Raw genomic sequence first — 18,885 nt, 5'->3', positions numbered from 1 at the left:
TCCACTCAGTCTGCAGTGAGAGTAAGGGAGGAAAATACCAAGAAGAGGAGAAAGGCTCGAGCCAAATTAGCGATGTTTGGTTCCATTTCAAGAGAAAATGAGAACTGCAAAGGAAAGAGTAGAAGGTGGGGGGAAAAAAAAAAAAAAAAAAAGAGAAAGTAGTGGATTGATTCTTAGGCAATATCCTGTGTGAGAGTTTAAGTGTAGACACCCCTTGAATAGAAATGTAAATGCCATGATTTGCATTATAAAGCTTTGTTAAAAAATAACTGTCACTAGAACAGATTATGTTCATAATTAATTAGTTACAGGCTGGGTGCAGTCACTTTTTAAAAAGGTTGCATTAGGGATCACATATTTTTTTGTGAATCATAAGAATAGTGAAGGTGAAAAAATTTCTAAACAATTTACAATTCATAGAAAAATATAAATTCAAATACACTTTTGTAAAATACAATGCACCCTATGGTGCTTATATTGCTCTCATATTAAAAAGAGGAACCAGTAAGAGAAAAACCATGTAGTTTACCTAATTAAGTGAGGAAAATACAGCTTAAATTTGCAGAAGACTAGTAACTAATGCTAAATATATTGGCTTCATGTTATGTTTGAACTGTTAATAAAGTGAACTCACTGACTACTCAAGTATTACAATTGTTTCTCAGCTAATAAAGAAATGAAAAGGGAAAACCTAGTAGCAGAAACAGTGTACACATATTCAGCTGTTTTTTTCCACTTCAGCAGTCATTTCTTTATGCAGCTGTTTCCTAAACATGAAAAAAAGCCACAAAAGATAGAAAGGCCCTAAGTTTTGAAGTTTGATGCCATGGTTCTTTGACTGTGTAGAGGCTGAGCTGCTGATTTAATAGAGATCTGCAAAGGTCCTCAGCACTGACCTAATTCTGCTACTTTTAAAAACTCTTGTTGTTTACCAGTGTATCCAACAGGACTGGATTGACACAAAAGCTGAACACTTTTGAACAGTCTGGGTTTCATTTTATTCACAAAGATGTGAAAGTCTATAGGTAATACAGAATTATATTTGCCTCCTACCTGCAAATGGCAGTGGGGACAGGCTGCAATGATTTTTCACACACAAAGATTTTAAAATTTTGAGCAGTTCTGTCAAAATCAATGTGAAAGTCTTTGCAGGACATCTGAAATGTCAACACACACATAAACAAGTGCCTGACAGTCACTGAAAATTAGAGCCCTGCAATGTATGTTTTAAGATTACATGGGCTCAAGAATACGCTGCCACAATCTGAGGAATAGTTGTTATTTTATGACTGTGAAGCTGAACTATTTGAAGAAGTGATGTTGTTGATTCTGGGCTAAATCCTATTTAACCTGGTTTCTAAAAGTGCTTGGTGCCAGGAAAAGAAAGCCCAGACTGCAAGAATGGTAAGCAGGAGGGAGAGCAGAGTATAAACCTGTGTCACTCAGCAAAAGTGCCCACTCGACCTCAGGGCAGAGCTATCAGTGTGTCTCACTGTGGATGCCACAGTGGGAGTTCTGATCTGATGTCCAAGTCAGCCCTGAGCTGACTTAGCTGAAAAACAGCTGGAACATTTAGTCTGAGATGTCAAAGATAACCACATATGATGGGAACTGCATTGCTCTCCTGTGTCCTTTTAGTTAGACAAAATTAATTTCTCCTAAACGTGTTAATGCAAACAGTCATCTTGATTCAGAGGGAGCCTGGAAGCAGGAAAGGGGCTGCAGAGTCTTAATTAATCACTTTACTGGCCCTCCCCAACATTCTACCCTGAGAACTCCTTCTCCATATACTTTCCCAAAAAACTTTATAGCAGCCACTACTTTCTTAGTTCTCTTTTTTTCTTTGTCTTCCACTGAATAAATATAAAAAGAAGGGCAGCGTGAAGGTCTGGGAGAAGGAGATCAAGAAATGGGGGTCTGGGAAAGGAGATCAAGAAGTGTTTTAAGGGGAAGACAGCAGAGATGAAGGGAAAAGGAAGGGGAGTGGAATGTTCCACATAAATGGTGGTGTTCTGAAGAATACATTAGTCTAATAGAGGCATGGAAAGCTTCTAAAGCCTCTTCAAATGGGGAATTGTGATTCAACTATAGTTTAACAAGTATTTAATAGAGTATGGAGGCATACATTCTTTCATCGTATTTTTGGTTTCTACACATGGTAAAGATTTCTGATATCAGTGGGAAAACTTCTCATTTTACACAGAGGTCCATTAAAATACTTCCAGTTTTAGATCATCACATTTGTTTCCAGCTCTGAGCTCGGTAGGATCTGCTCCCCTGATGAGTGTGTGAGGAACACACTCCCTGCTGGAGATGGGTGCTGTAAGGGGACTAAACTACAGGGTAGTTATTGGAATCCTCATTTGACTGCTTTTGGTAGGTTTGTCCAGGTAGTTGTTTAAATGGTATAATCCTTAATGGTGTAAGATGTTAAGAGTTTTCCATTAAACTCAGTGGAAAATCTCCCATTGACTTAAATGAGAGTTGAATTGGGCCTTTTGAAATAATATGCAAAAATAGCTATTTCCACTCTTTGTCATCCACTTTCCTTCTCAGCTGACAGCTGATCCAAGAAGGTATGGAGTGTTCTGTGTAATTACTGAGTGTAATCAGCTTCCACTGACTGACAAACTCCTCCAAGAATTTCCCATCTCCTTCCAATTTTACACCCCTGGTTTACCTATTTCTCATCCCAAAAAAGAATGAACTAAATGTTAATAATGGACAAATAGAACAATAAGCAACAAGAAAGGAAACAAAAAAATGAAGCATTTTCACACATTGAGAGCTGGATGAATTGGCAGGAAGCAGCAGGACGAATGGGAGATGCAAAAGAACCCATGTCATATTCTGAATGTTCCATACCAAGGGTAATATCACTCATTGCCTTTGCAGAGGCAAAAAAACTCTTTGAGAGACATGAATATAACCCTGCAGAAGATGACTGTAAAAGATCACACTAAACAAAGAACATGATGTCAACTAATTAATTTTAATTTGATCAGCTCACTTTTATGGGAGCATTTCCCTGTGATTATTCAACAGATTTCTGGATGGCAGCTGTGATGAGTGAATGACAATTAATATGTACCTCTTATGAATCTAAACCACAAAATACTTCAGCATGTACTACGCTTTAATAATGGGAATGATACCATGAGAATCCAAGAGTTTAGATACAAAGTGTCTTAGAGTTCAAAGGACTTGTTTTGGGCTGAGTTATTTAATTGCATGTATAGTATATAGCTTATACTGGTAGGTAAGTGCAGTTCTTTCCTTTCCCTTTTTTATTTCCATTGCTTATAGATGCTGGTTTAGAAATCCATTAAAAACCAGACTTTTGGGTAGATTTTCTTCTTTAAAGTGGAGCCTCCTAGTGCTGTCTTTTTTTCTCTCTCTCTCTTTTTTTTTTTTTTTTTTTTTCTTAGCTGAATATCTTAAAACTTTTATCTATTCCACTTGAATTCAGGATGGGTAAATGACTCAAAGATTTTTTTTTTTCTGTGAGATTTCCATTCCCGTTTTCCTGAGTGCAATTACAGTGATGATTAGCAAGTGCAGCACTATGGATAAGCAAATGTATAATTCATATGAGTGTACCTGGTCAGAGCTAGGGATTTCTTTTTCTCTCATTCGTTCTAAATGAAACAGAGATTCTATCTTCTTAAGCCTTCTTGCTCTTCCCTATTTCACAAAGGAAACACTTAATTTGAATAATATCAAAATGACATAATAAATTTTGAAAACTTTCATTTTACACTTTTGACTGAAACTATTCCTTGAATAGTTTCTCTCTTTTTTTTTTTTTTTTTTTCCCCTAAACTCCATTAACCCTCACTTGGGTAAAATTTACCTGGCTGTCTAGCTTAGTGTTGTGTTGTCTTTGTAAAACAGGTAAAATGCTCTAAAGCTATAATATACACCATGAGATCTCAGTGTTTTTCCTTTGTTTTGATTTCTGATCATTTCCTGTTGGCTTCCACTGACTTTGAATAAGGCTTTTTCCAGCTGTAAAGGTTCTGCAAAGGTAGCAGGAATAGGTAGTGTTTGACTGACTGCACAGTCATGCCCAGGCCTACAGCCCAGTAAGTCATAATCACCACTTCCTTTTTAGGCTGTGCATAAGACCCTAATAACCCTCCCTCTTCTCAGTCTGAGAAGCTCTTCTAGATTAATCCTGGATTGGAGAGCATATTAATTACACTGGTTAGTAACAAGAGACCTTTTTTTCAGAAGCACTGTATCTGGCATGTGCTTTAGTGAAAGTTGAGGATACTTCTTGTAATTACATAATCTCCTTTTGAGATCACACCAAAGTGTTCTGGAATCTGAGGTTAAAGCATGTAGGAGTTCCTAATATCTCCAAAAGTGAAAAAAAACCCTGGAGGATGAAAGGACAGCCTTGCACTATTACATTTTCTGCATGTAACTATTAAAGTGGTTTTTTCCAAGGAAGATTTTCTAGGTAAACACTGCTTTAACTATCTACCAGAATCAAACATATAGACTTTTTTACAGAAAGGTACAGACTTTTTCTCCAATCAACAGAGCAAAGTCTCTGCTGTGGGTAACTTTGAATATTCATTGCTGGACCTGGGTTTGGGTAATTTAGCAGGAGCTCTGTGGTACAGTAAGATATTTTCCTGTATCTTTTGTATCCCTCTGGTTCCTGGTCTGCAGCTGGGAGAGCCAGTTCTGCTCTCCAGGCACAGGGTGGGTGTTTGAGTGCCCTGACAATGTGCTGAAAGCAAAACTGGAGAAACAGATGTGGGCCAAAACCTTCCCCACTGAACCTCAGAGCTGCAATCCTATAAATTCTCTTACATTCCACTCTGAATTCTGAAGTAAAATCAAGGAAACGAAAGTATTGTATACATTTACATTTTAAATTGTGTAATCATGTTATTATCTGAAACTAATACCATGCTGTTAAAATTTAGATAAAGTGTCCTGCAATGCATACAAAATGTTCATTTGTTGAAGGCCATTAAGTTAATTTCCTGGGAACAAGATTAAATGCAAGGCATTTACATAATCATTAGTTGTGAGGTGTAGAATAGATAATTAAATATTCCACCACATTAATTTGTATTTAATTAACTGTGCTTCCATGATCCTTCTGCCTGAATATTAATATTGTGTAAATAAACAATTAGGATGCATGCTTTGCAATAGCTTTATTGTAAAAAAATGTGATCAAAGAAATTCTATGAAATCTACTTAAGTTAATAAACACTTCAAGGTTTTGTAAAGCAGAGTTGTCGATCTTGAAAGTTTTGCTAAATAGCTCCAAGTGCAATGATTTTTAACACCTTAATTCTCCAAGTTTTCAGTGTGTCAGAGTTGTCATAACAAACTTTTAATTATAATATTTCCCATTCTACATTTCACAACTTCTCATTTAAACTGGTTAACGTGCATAAAAAGTAATAAATTATGCTTGGAAAAGACAGTAAAGATGTAGAAAATTAATAACATTATATTTTCCAGTAAATAAATAGTTTCAGAGCTCCTGTTTTTATACATAAAGGGGTATAATTTGGAAACACTAAGGCCATATTTGATAACACCAGAAGAAACTCTTTTTTTCTTCTTTCCTTTGAAAATATTTGTTCTCACCAGAAGCATTTTCAGCTGTTTACACTGATGAACAACTCACAAAAAGTTGAACTGAAATTCAGAGCATGTTTTGTTTCCTGTTAATACAACTTTTTCATTGCTATTGGCCTATGAAGACTCTTCTGATACTGCCTTCTGTTTCTAGTAGGAACAACTTTAGGAATCACCTGTACTCCAATGTGCCAGATAGAAATATACAGTGAAATTTTGACAGGTGGAAAAGAAAAACTATTGCATAACAATAGGGAAAAGATACCTGTGGAAACCTATTCTGTCTGAAAGGGAACATGACAAAATAGGAAGACAGTTCAAAAGACCTTGGAACTTTGGAGGCAGTGTGTATTATAGGAATTTTCTGCAGATCTATGGGTTTTGGGGGACTGTTTATGCAAAAGACGGAGAAAAGACTTGTTAGAAAGTTTACTTTTGTAAGCGGAAAACCTAAGTTTTAATAATTTTTGATTTGCAGGGTACTGGGACATCTGAAAATTCAGTTGCAGTTAATGAAAGCTGAGAGGGGTTTATACTCCTCATCTTCAAGATTCTTCAGAGCCAGTGGCTTGGCACAGCTTTTCTCCTTTCTGAGATTACCAAAAGCTCAGACTCATCAAAAATAAAAGTATTTGCTCATATATATCTCAACACATAGGAACTTTTGACCCAGACACCTCCATCCCTCTCTCGCCCTGGCACAGAACTACATTCAAAGTGTCTTTAAATAGGTATGTTAACATGATTGATAAATTATCGATGCATGAAAAGAAGTCTGGCCAATGGCAGCTTATCATGTACACAAACAGTCAATTGGTAAGGCGAAATTTCAGTGGGAAAATGCAGACTGAATGAACTCATATTCAAAACACTGTAGGATAGTAATGTAATTATGTGACTGTCATTGCATTTAACTAAAGGCTGATATTTTATGGAGGCAAAACCTGCTCCCTGCAAACACAGATCCTGATTTGAAGCAAACAGAATGAAAAATAAGGGTGTGGTTCCATGTATTTCTTAAACTGATTTTACAGAGGTAATATTTTCTCTAGGAACTAATCGTGGCTTCCTGCTTCCACTTCGGAAACAGATTTAAAAATTACATCATTATAGGATACTTAGGATCACAAAAATGTCTGAATAAAGCCATTGCAAGCATCCAGGTAGGATGACTGCTGGGAGTGGAAGAAGAAGAAGACCACCTCTTCAGAGAGTTGTCTGCATCAGAACAGTTCCAACCCATTGTGAAAATGCATCCCTATCTTAAACTATTTTTCTGCCTCTGTGAGATGGGAATTCCGTGTTTTCTTCCTCAGGGTTTATTTATAAACCAAGAATGTAATCCTATTCATTCAATAGCTAAAATGTGCTAACTCTACTTTGAAGATGGTGGTTTTTCCAAGGTTTTCCAATAAGTGCAAAGGATATTTAAATATTCTGACTTTCAGATTTTCATCAGTGTCGTTGAGGTTTGTCATTACAGTTGTTTAAGAGGCAGATGGCATTATTTTTCTTCCCAGATTAATTTTAAATGCTATTTGAGGTAGGCTATTATTCAGAATAAAAGTTGGAAGTTTTTATAAAAATTTATAATATTATACAGAAGCCTTCTGTATAATACAAGACAATAAATGACATCAGTTATGAAAACTGGGAATATAGTAAAATCATATTTTCTTTATGCAGGAGAGATACAGAGGAAACACGTAGTGAATCACGAAGGCTGAGGTTCTAAACAGTGTATGCCCTGGAAATATCAATTGAGGTGATTCATGGATGTTAGACAATCTTCCTTCTTTTTGCAGTAGCACAAATAGGGTCATGGAGGTCAGGAGGAAAAAGAATGCAGCATATCTCCAAATAAATTGAAAGTAGGCAGCTGGCATGGCACAGGTGAAGGCTGGGGTAGAAATAGAGAGCATCAATTAGTAAAGGCACACCATGACATGGCTGCTGCTGCCTGGGTGAAATAAAAATTAGGAAACAGTAGAAATTGGTTAAAACAAAGAAGGATAAGGCTGTTTTTCTAACCACTCATAAAAGTAAATTGTAATGGAAGTGCAGCTGATGTAAAGTGGTGCTAAATAAAACTGGGAAACCAGGAAAACCATTAAAAGCTGGGCTCAGAGCTGGTGTGAAGGTGCACACAGTGCAGCACGTTCCTTACATTCCTGCCTGGTGTGAGGGAACTAACACTGACCAGAATAACAATATCTCATCAAACGTGAAGGATTACCAGAGTAGTGCCCTAATCCTCATGGATTTGGGTGGCTCCTGCAAAAGGAATAGTGTGTACCCTGAGGACGTGGCTTTTGAGTAGGATCATTTTGTTTTAGTATAAATGAATGTTGTCATTTCTAATTTTGCTGCCCTTGTCCAGAAATTACCTGTTATTCACATAGAGACACATTGCCAACTAGAGGAGAAAAGCTATCCTCGATATTTTTTGAAGTAATCTTTGATAACTGAATGGACAGAAGTCAGTGAGATGTGTAGTGAAAAGAGCAGCAACAGGTCCAGAATCAGAAAGAATACGGAATTAACTAGCTTTTGTCTAGATAAAGGAAGGTTTGAATATTACTGCTGGCTCTGTGCTTTGGAGTGTGTGCAAATAGACACAGCTTTAGGATCAGAATTCCTAAATTCTAATTCCATCACTACTACTATTTCATTATCTGTAACAGTTTCACAGACTGATAAAGGCATTGAAAATTACTAAATCTTTGTCAGCATATGAAAGTGCTGTAGTATCTGTAGGAATTTTTTAATGTGAGTGATTAATGATGCACTGATTGAGTCTTAATCCACCCCTAAAAATGAGGGATTCTCTAGTCTTACCTAAGAACAGTGCTGTGAGGCTTATAATTTATTATAGTCCTGTGCAATATTAACTCATAGAAAGTGTTAGTGCAAAGTAATGCCTGTGGAATCTCACCTAGGAGAAGCTTTTACTACGAGGTATTAAAGTCTGCAATGAGAGAACTAAGGGCTCTTTAACTGTAATATACTGTACTATCAAAATTGCTGTTCATTAGAGTCCTCTTCCATAAACATTTTTGTGTAGGATATTTTGCAGAGATAGGAGTGCTCTACATTGATTTCCACTGCTCTGCTGACTCATATCATATAGTTTACTATGTCTTTTAAACCTATGGTTATATATTGCTGCTTCTGAAAATTTACCATGTTCTTGGGAGGAACTGATGTTCTTGAGCCTTGTAATGCAATTGTCTCGAGACAAGATGATCCTGTGGTAAGATTATCCCCTAAAAAGATTATCTGCTGACACAGTCATCCTCTGACAAGATTATCTGGAGAGATGATGTTGATAATTAGCTGGGATGTGGAAGACTGATCTAGGAAATGTAACACGAGTGAGAACTAGTCTGAGCACTCAGCTGAGCCTGAAGTATGGAGGGTGTTAACCTGTCCATGTGCATCTGAGGCTTCAGATTGACTTTCAGGTTGGTGGAGGAAATGTCAGGAACAATTTTTTTGCAGATCTTAGAACTGGGCAGTTCTACTTCGGCCAGTCAATCTAACATTCATCGTAGGATCTAGTTAAAGAAACATCTGTGCCTTCACTGAAAAAGTTTAAGAACTACTGTATTCATTTCCTGGCAAGTGTGGATACTGCAAGCTTAAAATACAGAGGATGCACATGGAACTGCAAATAATGATTATTTTTTTCTGACAGTTGCTGTTCATCAGAGACATTTTCTAGTTGCACAAACAATGTCGTGCTTACTGTTTTCCTTACAAGTGGGAAAATGTCAATGATGTCAACTTCCCTTCATATGTCTGTTTTCCAAATGCATTGATTTTGATACTCCTGAAGGATTGTGACATGGGGATCCCAATGCAGGATCCTCACACTGTGAGTAAAGAGCAAAGGATTTTACTCTTTACAAGGAAAGAAAATATGAAAACTTACTGGTATCCAAACCCTTGCCATGCAAACCCAGTAGAGTTCATCACCAGATCTCGAAGTTTCTACAAGGCAGAAGTAAATAGCATTACTGTTGCCAAGAAGCTGTAAGCTTCAGATGAAAGCTGATGTGTTGGACAGTGTCCAAATCTGAAATGATCAAAGGGACACAGATCTGGAGGTTTTAGCTATGCTGATGAGTTGAAGAATAAGAAGTTACAATGACAAACTTTGAGCTCACAGGCAACACTTGTGTAAGCAAGCACCATATTTTTTTAAGAGAATTAAATGCATTTTCTCTTTTCTTTCAATTACTCTAAATATGGATATTGCATTTGAAGGTATTAAAGGGCTGTGATCTTGAATATAGTCTTGATTCCATCCACCATAGTCAACAGAAACCAGCAGTTAGTCCCTCAACTTTGTAATCTGTTGCTTGCACTGTGTACATAGAAAACACTTCCCTTCTTTAGGGAAAGAATCTTCCACTCACACTGTCAGCCTTCAGAGTACCAAATCATCAGGAAGTGAAGAAATAAGCCTTGAAGAGTTAGGAAGGATATTGGAATGTGTGGAGAATGGAGGGTTTGTTTTCCCCTTTCTTTCTCTATCAAACCACAAACACAGATCATTTTGGTCAGCCAGCTTTGGAATAGCCAAGGGAAAGGCTTAGAGGTTCCCCTGAGCAATGGCATTTCAGCTCCCTGCTAAATCACAGAGCCATCATATATTTGACAATTTTTTTCTCTACAGTCTTCTCACAAGAACTCTGTGGTTAAAAGAACAAAGAGCATGAAATAGTCTTCAAACAACTGCAGCAGGTAAAACCTGCACAGGACTGACCTGCAGCTTTTGCACAGGGAAAACACAACACCTTGAATAATTCTGTTTACAGTATTCTTAGTCTGCTGCTCTCCATTTTTTATCAAGTTCCTCATTTAAATTAAAAAATGATAGAAAATGAAAATTTTAAAGTAATCTATAGATATTAAATATTTCGTGATCACTCAGCCTTCTCTGGAAAAGACTGAGTAAAATCATCACAATAAGAATGTATTCCCCTTTTGTTCCAAGATGAGCTTATGTCTCTGCATTAATTTCTTTTCTTCTATTCCACAGATAATTAATAGAAGATACTGGGAAGTACTTAACTTTACTTCAACCTATTTGAAGTTTATTACCCCTGTGACTCATACATCACAACCACCAAAAATGGATAAATTGTAAAATCTACAATACTAAATCTTCACTTCAAGGACTACTACTCCCAAATCTCCTAGCAGTACATTTTTAGACTGCCCTTTCTAATAACTTAGTTTCCCACTGAGTAAAAAGCTTTTAGTATGTTGAAAATGGAGCAGTGTTATTCTTAGCTATTTGATTCTCAAACTTCCAGTTCTGCTATGGTTCAAGTGGCAGCTCCCTCATATACTCATTCAGCAGACCATTGTTACGACATTAATATAAAACATTTCTTTGGGACATGCAGTAATTTCATCACATTTTCATTTGATTGATGTGCTTAAAATATATTTGACTATACCTGAATTCCTATATATCTTAAACTTTGAATGAGACATTTTGAAAATGGCAAGGAATTCAGAAGGCTCAAACACTTTGCTACATCTTTATATTTAATAATGTCTTAATAACATTTTCCTGCATTGTAGGAATACTTGCAATACCCACATGCAACTTACTTGTTTGAGTTTGAAGATGCAATAATATGGCATTTTCCATGAGGTCTGAAGGGTTAGCTGCCTGTCAGAAATTACTGGGTAGGTAGAAACAAGACTGAATTTTAAAATTTTATTAAAATCCTCAAAGATTGAAGATAATTCTGAATGGAGGAAAATTTTTTCATAGCACAAGATGAGCAAAACTTTGAATGTGAGAGACCAAAGAGACCTTTAGCTCTGGCAAAGTGAAATTCAAACTCCAAAATAGGCAGAAGGTTAACCTGTATGTAACACCCTTTCCATCTGTTCCTAGATTTTAAGGCCTGAAGGGATGATGGTGATCATTAGTTCAGTCTCAGATCTGTACTTCCTACATGACATATGTAAATTCTTCAGTTTGATGGGGAAAATGTATCTGTTAGAATGGTTCCTAATCCTGATTTTCAAATGAGCCAAATGCTTGGAAGTTTTAGGCAGATACACGTCAGAACACAGACAGTGTGTGTAAGATCTATGATATCAAAAATCTAAATTTATAACCCAATTTTTTAATGCTAATTTTAATTCTAGAACTTCAGTGCTGTACTAGGAGCTGGAAATATATAACATGAGCCAATGATCCAAATATATGATGTATATTGAAATTTGGTGCTATTTCTTAGCCTATAATGCATTCACTCCAAACCACATTTATACACTCATACTATTGTTAAAAATCTGTTGTAAGTAGTTACAGAAAGGCTCCTCAGCAACACCTCCATTTGCATCAGTTTCATTTAAAGGAAATTTGTGATAAGTAAAAGCACAATTAAATGATTAGAAAATGAAGAATCAGGAACAAATTCATCTGATACCATCCAAAAGCTTTTCCGTGGTTAGAGTGTAAATGACAGCAACTTTTGGTCATCAGTTGTAAAATTTGTTTAACAAAATTTTTGAGCAAATATAAGAAAATATTTTAGTATCTTAGTATAAAGTGAAGTAAACACTCATACCTAATGACTTTTGTGGCTAACTTACTATTGGCAAAATAACTTGTGAACAAGCATGGCATCACTATAAAATAATTTAAAAAAGAATTTAATAGAGCCCTCCCTGCTAACTTTTGGCATTTTCTTAATAACACTTAATTTATATCACTTTTATTCCTTTTAGGTAAAGATTGAGATTAAAAATATATTGTTGTACAATGTCCACAGGTTCCTTCTGGACTCTGTTACACTTCTTGTAGAATAAGACATGAATTTACAGTCCTACACAGCTACGTCTCACACTCTGTAAAATGGGATATCTCTTCAGAAACGTTTTTCAGAAGTTTAAAAACATCTCCTTTTCATTGTGTGAATATTCTTAAGGGAATTCAAAAGAAAAGGATCCTGCCAACAGAAGATAATGAAAAGATCTCTAGTGTTCTGAATCACATTTAGACCATATTTTAGACCATATTTTGCAGTATATGCAGTTTGAGTGGTCTTGCTTAACCTATTCTCAGTAACACACAATTTATTAGAAATTATTTGAAAGATATGATTCTTTTCAGATTAAATTAGCCCAAAGCCAAGTGTCTTTAAAGGAAATGAGAAATAAATAAGAGGGGAGTGATTCTGCACAAAATTATTTCATCACTTGTCTTTGATATTTTTAGTTGGAAAATGAACTCTGTTGTTCTTCCCCTCCTTTTGTTTCATTACAATTACCATTCCAATTCTGTTCTAACTCAAAGCAACTTACCAGGAAAACAGCAAACAAGGCATGACTGCTGTCCCAAAGGAACACAAGTTTGTGAAAACAGTTTATGTCAAGATTTTACTTTTATAAATGTTGAGCCCTACCTTGCTGCACAAGTAATTTTGAGTGATTTTATTCATGGATCAAAGTACTGCTCAGCATGAACAAATGTCCAGAGACTGTTTATAGAAAGATCAAAGATATAAATAAGCAGGGCAAACTTATCAGGTGTAATTGCACCAGGGATCATGGATTACTAAGGCCCAGGAGGCAGATTGGGAGGATGAGGAAAGGCAACCTCAGCACTACTGGTCCTGTGCTGCACTGCTTCCAGTCCCAGCTATGCTCTTCCATGACCCCTAAACACAAGGGAGAGCAAGAAACTCAGCAGTATTTCTCCTTTGATGCCAGTCTGGTAAGGTATTTACACATCATCCCAGTATTCTGATATTCTGTACTGAAAACAGAGCCTGCATTCTTTGGAATTTTGTCTGCATTTTTGCTTTCCTAAATTATTGTCAGGAAACACAAATTCCTCTGCTAGGATTTATTTCTGACACAGAATAATTTCCCTTTGACATGAAAATGTGACGTGCACTAAGAAGCTGTTCTGATTGCATGTAACTGCAGGGAGAGGAGAACTCATCTGGAACCTGCTCGGAAGCAGGTGATCCAAACAGGGAGCAGGTGATCCAAACAGGGAACAGGTGACCCAAACAGGGAGCAGGTGATCCAAACAGGGAGCAGTGCTGGAAACCCCGAGAGCTGGAAGTTCCACTGGACACGGGCAAAACCTCAATCCTGGGCTTTGAATATTAATATAAAGAATTCTGGGCATACTGTCAAACAGGAGAGAGAGTAATGAATCACTTTGGTTGGAAAAGGCCTTTGAGATCATCCAGTCCAACCAGTCCCCAGCACTGCCAAGGCCACCACTAACCCATGTCCCCAAGTGCCACTTCCACACATCTTTTAAATCCCTCCAGGGATGGGGACTCTGCCACTGCCCTGGGCAGCTGTGCCAGGTTGGACAGCCCTTCCAGTGAAGAAATATTCCCAAGAGTCCAATCTAAAGCTCTCCTGGCAGGAGGAAAAGGAACCTAAGGCCAGTTCCTTTTGTCCTGTCCCTTGTTCCCTGGGAGCAGAGCCCCACGGCCCCTGGGTCCTCCCTCCTGTCAGGGATTGCAGAGCCAGAAGGTCCCCCCGAGCCTCCTTTTCTCCAGGCTGAGCCCCCACAGCTCCCTCAGCTGCTCCAGACCCTTCCCCAGCTCTGTTCCCTTCCCTGGACATGCTCCAGCCCCTCAGTGTCCTTCTTGTCATGAGGGTCCCAAAACTGAACCCAAGATCAGAGCTGTGGCCTTACCAGTGCCAGCAAGGCATGATCCCCTGGCTGTCCTGCACGTGCTGTGTGGTAACACTGAGGGTAATCTCTCCATGACCCCTCTCTGTTCCAAGATCAGGCTGACAGGCCTGGAATTCCTCCTTCCGACCCCCCGTTCAGCCAGGCCAGTTGTCTTCTCCACCAGCTCATCTGTTGGCACAAGGGGATGGTCTGCTCAGGTGCCTTGAGAATTCCCTTCTTGAAGAAAATCCCTCCTTCCTGGACTCCTTTGGCCTTCAGGACTGCAGAAACATTTAATCTGGACAGTCTTTTTAATAAGAAATAACCCGTAGTTATTTTTTTCCCAAGTTTTTTCCTTTTTTATTTTTTTCCTCTTAATTGGAATGTTTTCGTTCAGGAAACAATATATCAGAGGAAATAAAATCACTACTTTCACCCACATCGAGTTATTTCTTATTGTCAGCCACTCTCTAGCATTTTTTAAGCAGTTTTCCACTTTCAAAGTCATCTTCAGTAGGCAGATAAACTATCTAAAAGGATATCGCTTTTGTCAATCACTGAATTTCAAAAAAATCTTCCTTCTGTGGCACTATTCTTATACTGAGAGTTGAAAATATAAATTTGGTGGGAAAAAGGATTCTTTCCCTGAAGTTAAAGGAAAAAAATATTTTCAGTAGTTGAGGCTGATACTTGTGGTTTCAGGATTCTTCTCACAGTGCTGAGGGTTTCAGCCAGATGTGGAGGCAAGGTCAGAGTCAACAAGAACATCATTATACCTCTAGGCTTTCCAAGGAAAAACATAGTTCCTGTGTTCTCAGAGAATTTCCTCCAGGATGAAATGGCAGCAGGGTGATGAGACAGTCAGAAGTTTTATAATTCAGTCTGGGACTCAGAGGAATGCAAAAGCATAAATAGAAACAAAAAAAAGGTTAGCTCAGTTTTTTGTTTTCTACATCAAACTATTATTCCAAGTTCATTTGTGGAGCTAAGAGTCAATAGAAATGATAATATTAAAAATAAAAATAAAATTAAAAGAAGTAAAAATAAAAATAATAATAATTAACAAAACAAAACCCCCCACCAAAAGCAAAAGCAAAACCAAAATAACCCACAAACAAACAAACAAACAAACAACCTAAAAACCAGAACTGTCCTTTATTACTGTCAGTGAACACAAGTATGACATTGTGTTGGGAAAAAAATACAAAACTATGAAACAATATAAATAACTTTCTGGAAATCAAATGTTTTGTAATTAAAACACAGGGACAGTTCATATCTTTCCTATCTTTTTTAAAAGAAGACACCTGTGTCTGAAGTCAATTATTGCCACACACTGTACTTATTGACATAACAAAGGTAAAACACAGAGCCTAAAGGTGACCTTAGGTTAATACCTTTAGAACATGCATAGTTCAGTACTGATAATCACCACAATGTTGGTGTGAAGTAGATTTTACATCTTGCAAAATTTATTTAAAAAATCAGGCATGTTCTTATTCTCCTTGAAGATAAAACCAAGGTCTGTTTAAATAATTAATTAGAAATATGATAAAAAGCACTAAGATAATCTAAAGTCAAGGCTACTCTTAGGAACTACAGAAGACCCAGCTTCAAGACTTTGTTATTTCTTATTTTGAACAATAATTTACATCCATGTCCATTCCCTTATTCACTGTCCTAATTCCCAGGCTGTTAGGAAGTGGATTTCCCCCCCTAATTTCCATCTGCAATACCATCTTTTGGCTGAAATAAATAAGGATGTAAGGGAAAAGCAAGACAGACACCAATCCCTAGTTTTATCTGAGAATATTCCCAGACAGCTCTACCGTGACAATCCAGTTGTTCTGTTACCTGTCCCCTTTACCATTACAAAAGGAACATCATAGCATGGGTTTCAAGTCTTTTGAAGTGCTCTGTGGCTGTAAATCTCATTTGGTAAACAGAAAAAAATAAAAAAAGTAATAGAAATCAGAGCAGTATTTAGGAAGCACTTCCTTTCCTCCCCCAGCTGTGGTGGCAGGAGTCCACTAAAAACAAGGGCTATAAAAGATTTTGGTGAGTCAGGTGGGTGGTCACGGGTTGTAACTCTGCAGAATGAACCTGTGATAAAAGAATGTTAAGTAGAAAAGTCCATCCAGAGACGTTGGAAGAGAAATGAAGGGGGGACAGGGACAGAACACAGTGCCAGGCAAGGCCACAATATTTCACTCCCTGTGTGGCAGAAGGAGATGGGCATGAGCTTCCTGGTTTTCTCTCTTCAGTTTAATATGAAGTGATGGTCCTGGAGGCAAAAAAACCAAGAACTAATGAACTCCAGAGCAGGGCAGAAGCCTGGAGCTGGGAATAAGCTTTTAGGGAGTGAGTTGAGTTTTCTGTTAGCCTGAGAGCAGCGAGCCTTTCTGTCAGACAGAAGAAGTCATGTGTGAGAAATTCTCAGCCAGATCAGACCTGATTTTAAGGGCTATGATAGAAACTGAAATTCTTCTGACATACATGACACAGACTCTTCCTAGGGAGAAACCAGACTCACAAAGCAACAACCAATAAAAAACTCATTGGTGAAGGCTTTTTATTACTAACTCTATGTTTTTAATCCTCTGTGTACAAAGGGAGTACAACAGCTCCTTACCACAACTTGGAGCATTGTAGTTATATTTTCTTAAATGTGACTTTTCTTTCTTTTTTCTTTTTTTTTTTTTTAAACTGAAGATAGATGGATTGAATTATTCATATTTAGTGTTGCTGTTCTTTCACCAGTCTCCCTGCAGGTGAAATTTGCTCCTGTGCTTTCACTATGAAGAAAAACTGCATTCTGTGCTCTGCTCTGGCTGGGGTTAAGAACAAACATGATGTGCTTGTAATCACAGATGTTTCTGAGACTGAAGAGTGAATCAGCCCTTGAATTTTCAGGGATGTTTGAAATGTGTATTTGTGTGTTACTGATGAAAAATGTTGGAACACAGCAACTCCCCAGTTAAGTCTAGTCTTTCCCACCACCAATAATCATATGTGCAATTAGTAAACCAGTTGCAGATCCTAGATCTTTTCTTACCTTTCCTGCTCCAGATTGGCATCCAGAACTGTGTTTGATCTACAAAATCCCTTGCCTGTGCTGATTGTGTTGAGATTTGAGTAAGTAACCAAGCACATTAAATCAGTCCATTAAGCTTCATGAAACAACTTTAGTTTCTACCTGTCCATATTCCTTAATTTCTTGGTGGTTCTATAGGATGAAACGGTGCTGAGCATCCCTCTTCACAGAGCATGGGGGAGACAATTCTTTTTATTGGTTTAGTTTTTAATAATATTTGAAATTCTGATGGAAGTTGGCTCCATGTTTAAACTAAAATAGTGTATGATAAGTTAGAAATTCGAACATTCACGCTGGAACTCTGACCTACATACCCTGTGGGAAGAAGAGGTTGGCTAAATGAAGCAGCTGGACAACTGCATGTGAATGGGGGCCTCTTTCTTTACAGGCTCCACATGCCTTTTGTCACCATCTCATATTGTAAATTGGAAATGTAGGAGCTGGATTTAGAAACTTCGGAGAACTTTGTGGTGGGAAAAAAAAAGCCTATGGAAGGAGAAAACTTTCATTGAAAGGAAAGATTATTGGTCTTGGAAGATCATTATTATAATCTACCAATGTTGTGTATAATTAGAAAAAGTATTTAATTGGTTGCATATAAAACCCACAGTAGAATCTATCCTAGGTATAGTTCTAGTATTAAGAAACCTAGAGATGAGTAGAAAATTCCCTTTCATGAGGATGAAGGGGGGGAAAAAAAGCCAAAATGTTCTTTCATACATTTCAGGCTTCCTTTTGAAGATATGTCCCTGATAATACAAAATAAAGTGATATGACCTAAGCTGGGAACCTATCATTTGAGTTTGGACTAAAATCTGAATTTTTCAAAGTATAGGGAGAACTATCTGAACAGAACTTTTACCTTGTGAATAATGCCCAGCAAATGAGGAAAGAAGGAAGGACAGAAGGAAGGATGGAAGGACAGAAGGAACGAAGGAAGGACATGGAGTTCTTTCCTTCTGTATTACTTACTGAAGTCCAAAATTACTGAGGTAGTAACATTTATTTTGTTTAACTTTATGCTATCCAAGTGTGTGTTATGTTTTACCACTCTTACTTTCAAAGCTGCTACAATGGGCTTAACAAAAACAACAACCCCAAATAAGTGCAATTCTCCTTAAGAGACAGATATAAGGAAAAAATAATGAGAGATATATGATAGTGAACAGCATTTCTGAGGGAAAGAATATTATGACCCTAATATTAATTGATTGCATATATTTTAGCTTTTTTACTCAACCTGTCAATTAACATTCAGATTTTGTTAAAAACCTAATGGTCTGAGGTGAATGCCTCTTTAAAACTCTGGATCAACACTTAACTTCAGGAAATTTTGGCAGACACATTGAATTATTTTTTTTAACATAATTTTATAAACATAAAAAACTACTTGGGAGAAAAGATATGATAGTTTCCCTCAGCAGAATTCAAAGCTGTCTACCTCAGGGTCCAGTTTCACGGTCTGCTTAAGCTGATGTGTCTGGAGGGCTGTTACTGGAAAGAG

Source organism: Myiozetetes cayanensis, unplaced genomic scaffold (genome assembly GCF_022539395.1).
Source record: "Myiozetetes cayanensis isolate MyiCay16 unplaced genomic scaffold, myiCay2020 scf16, whole genome shotgun sequence".
NCBI lineage: Eukaryota > Metazoa > Chordata > Aves > Passeriformes > Tyrannidae > Myiozetetes > Myiozetetes cayanensis.
This window is presented reverse-complemented; position numbering follows the sequence as displayed.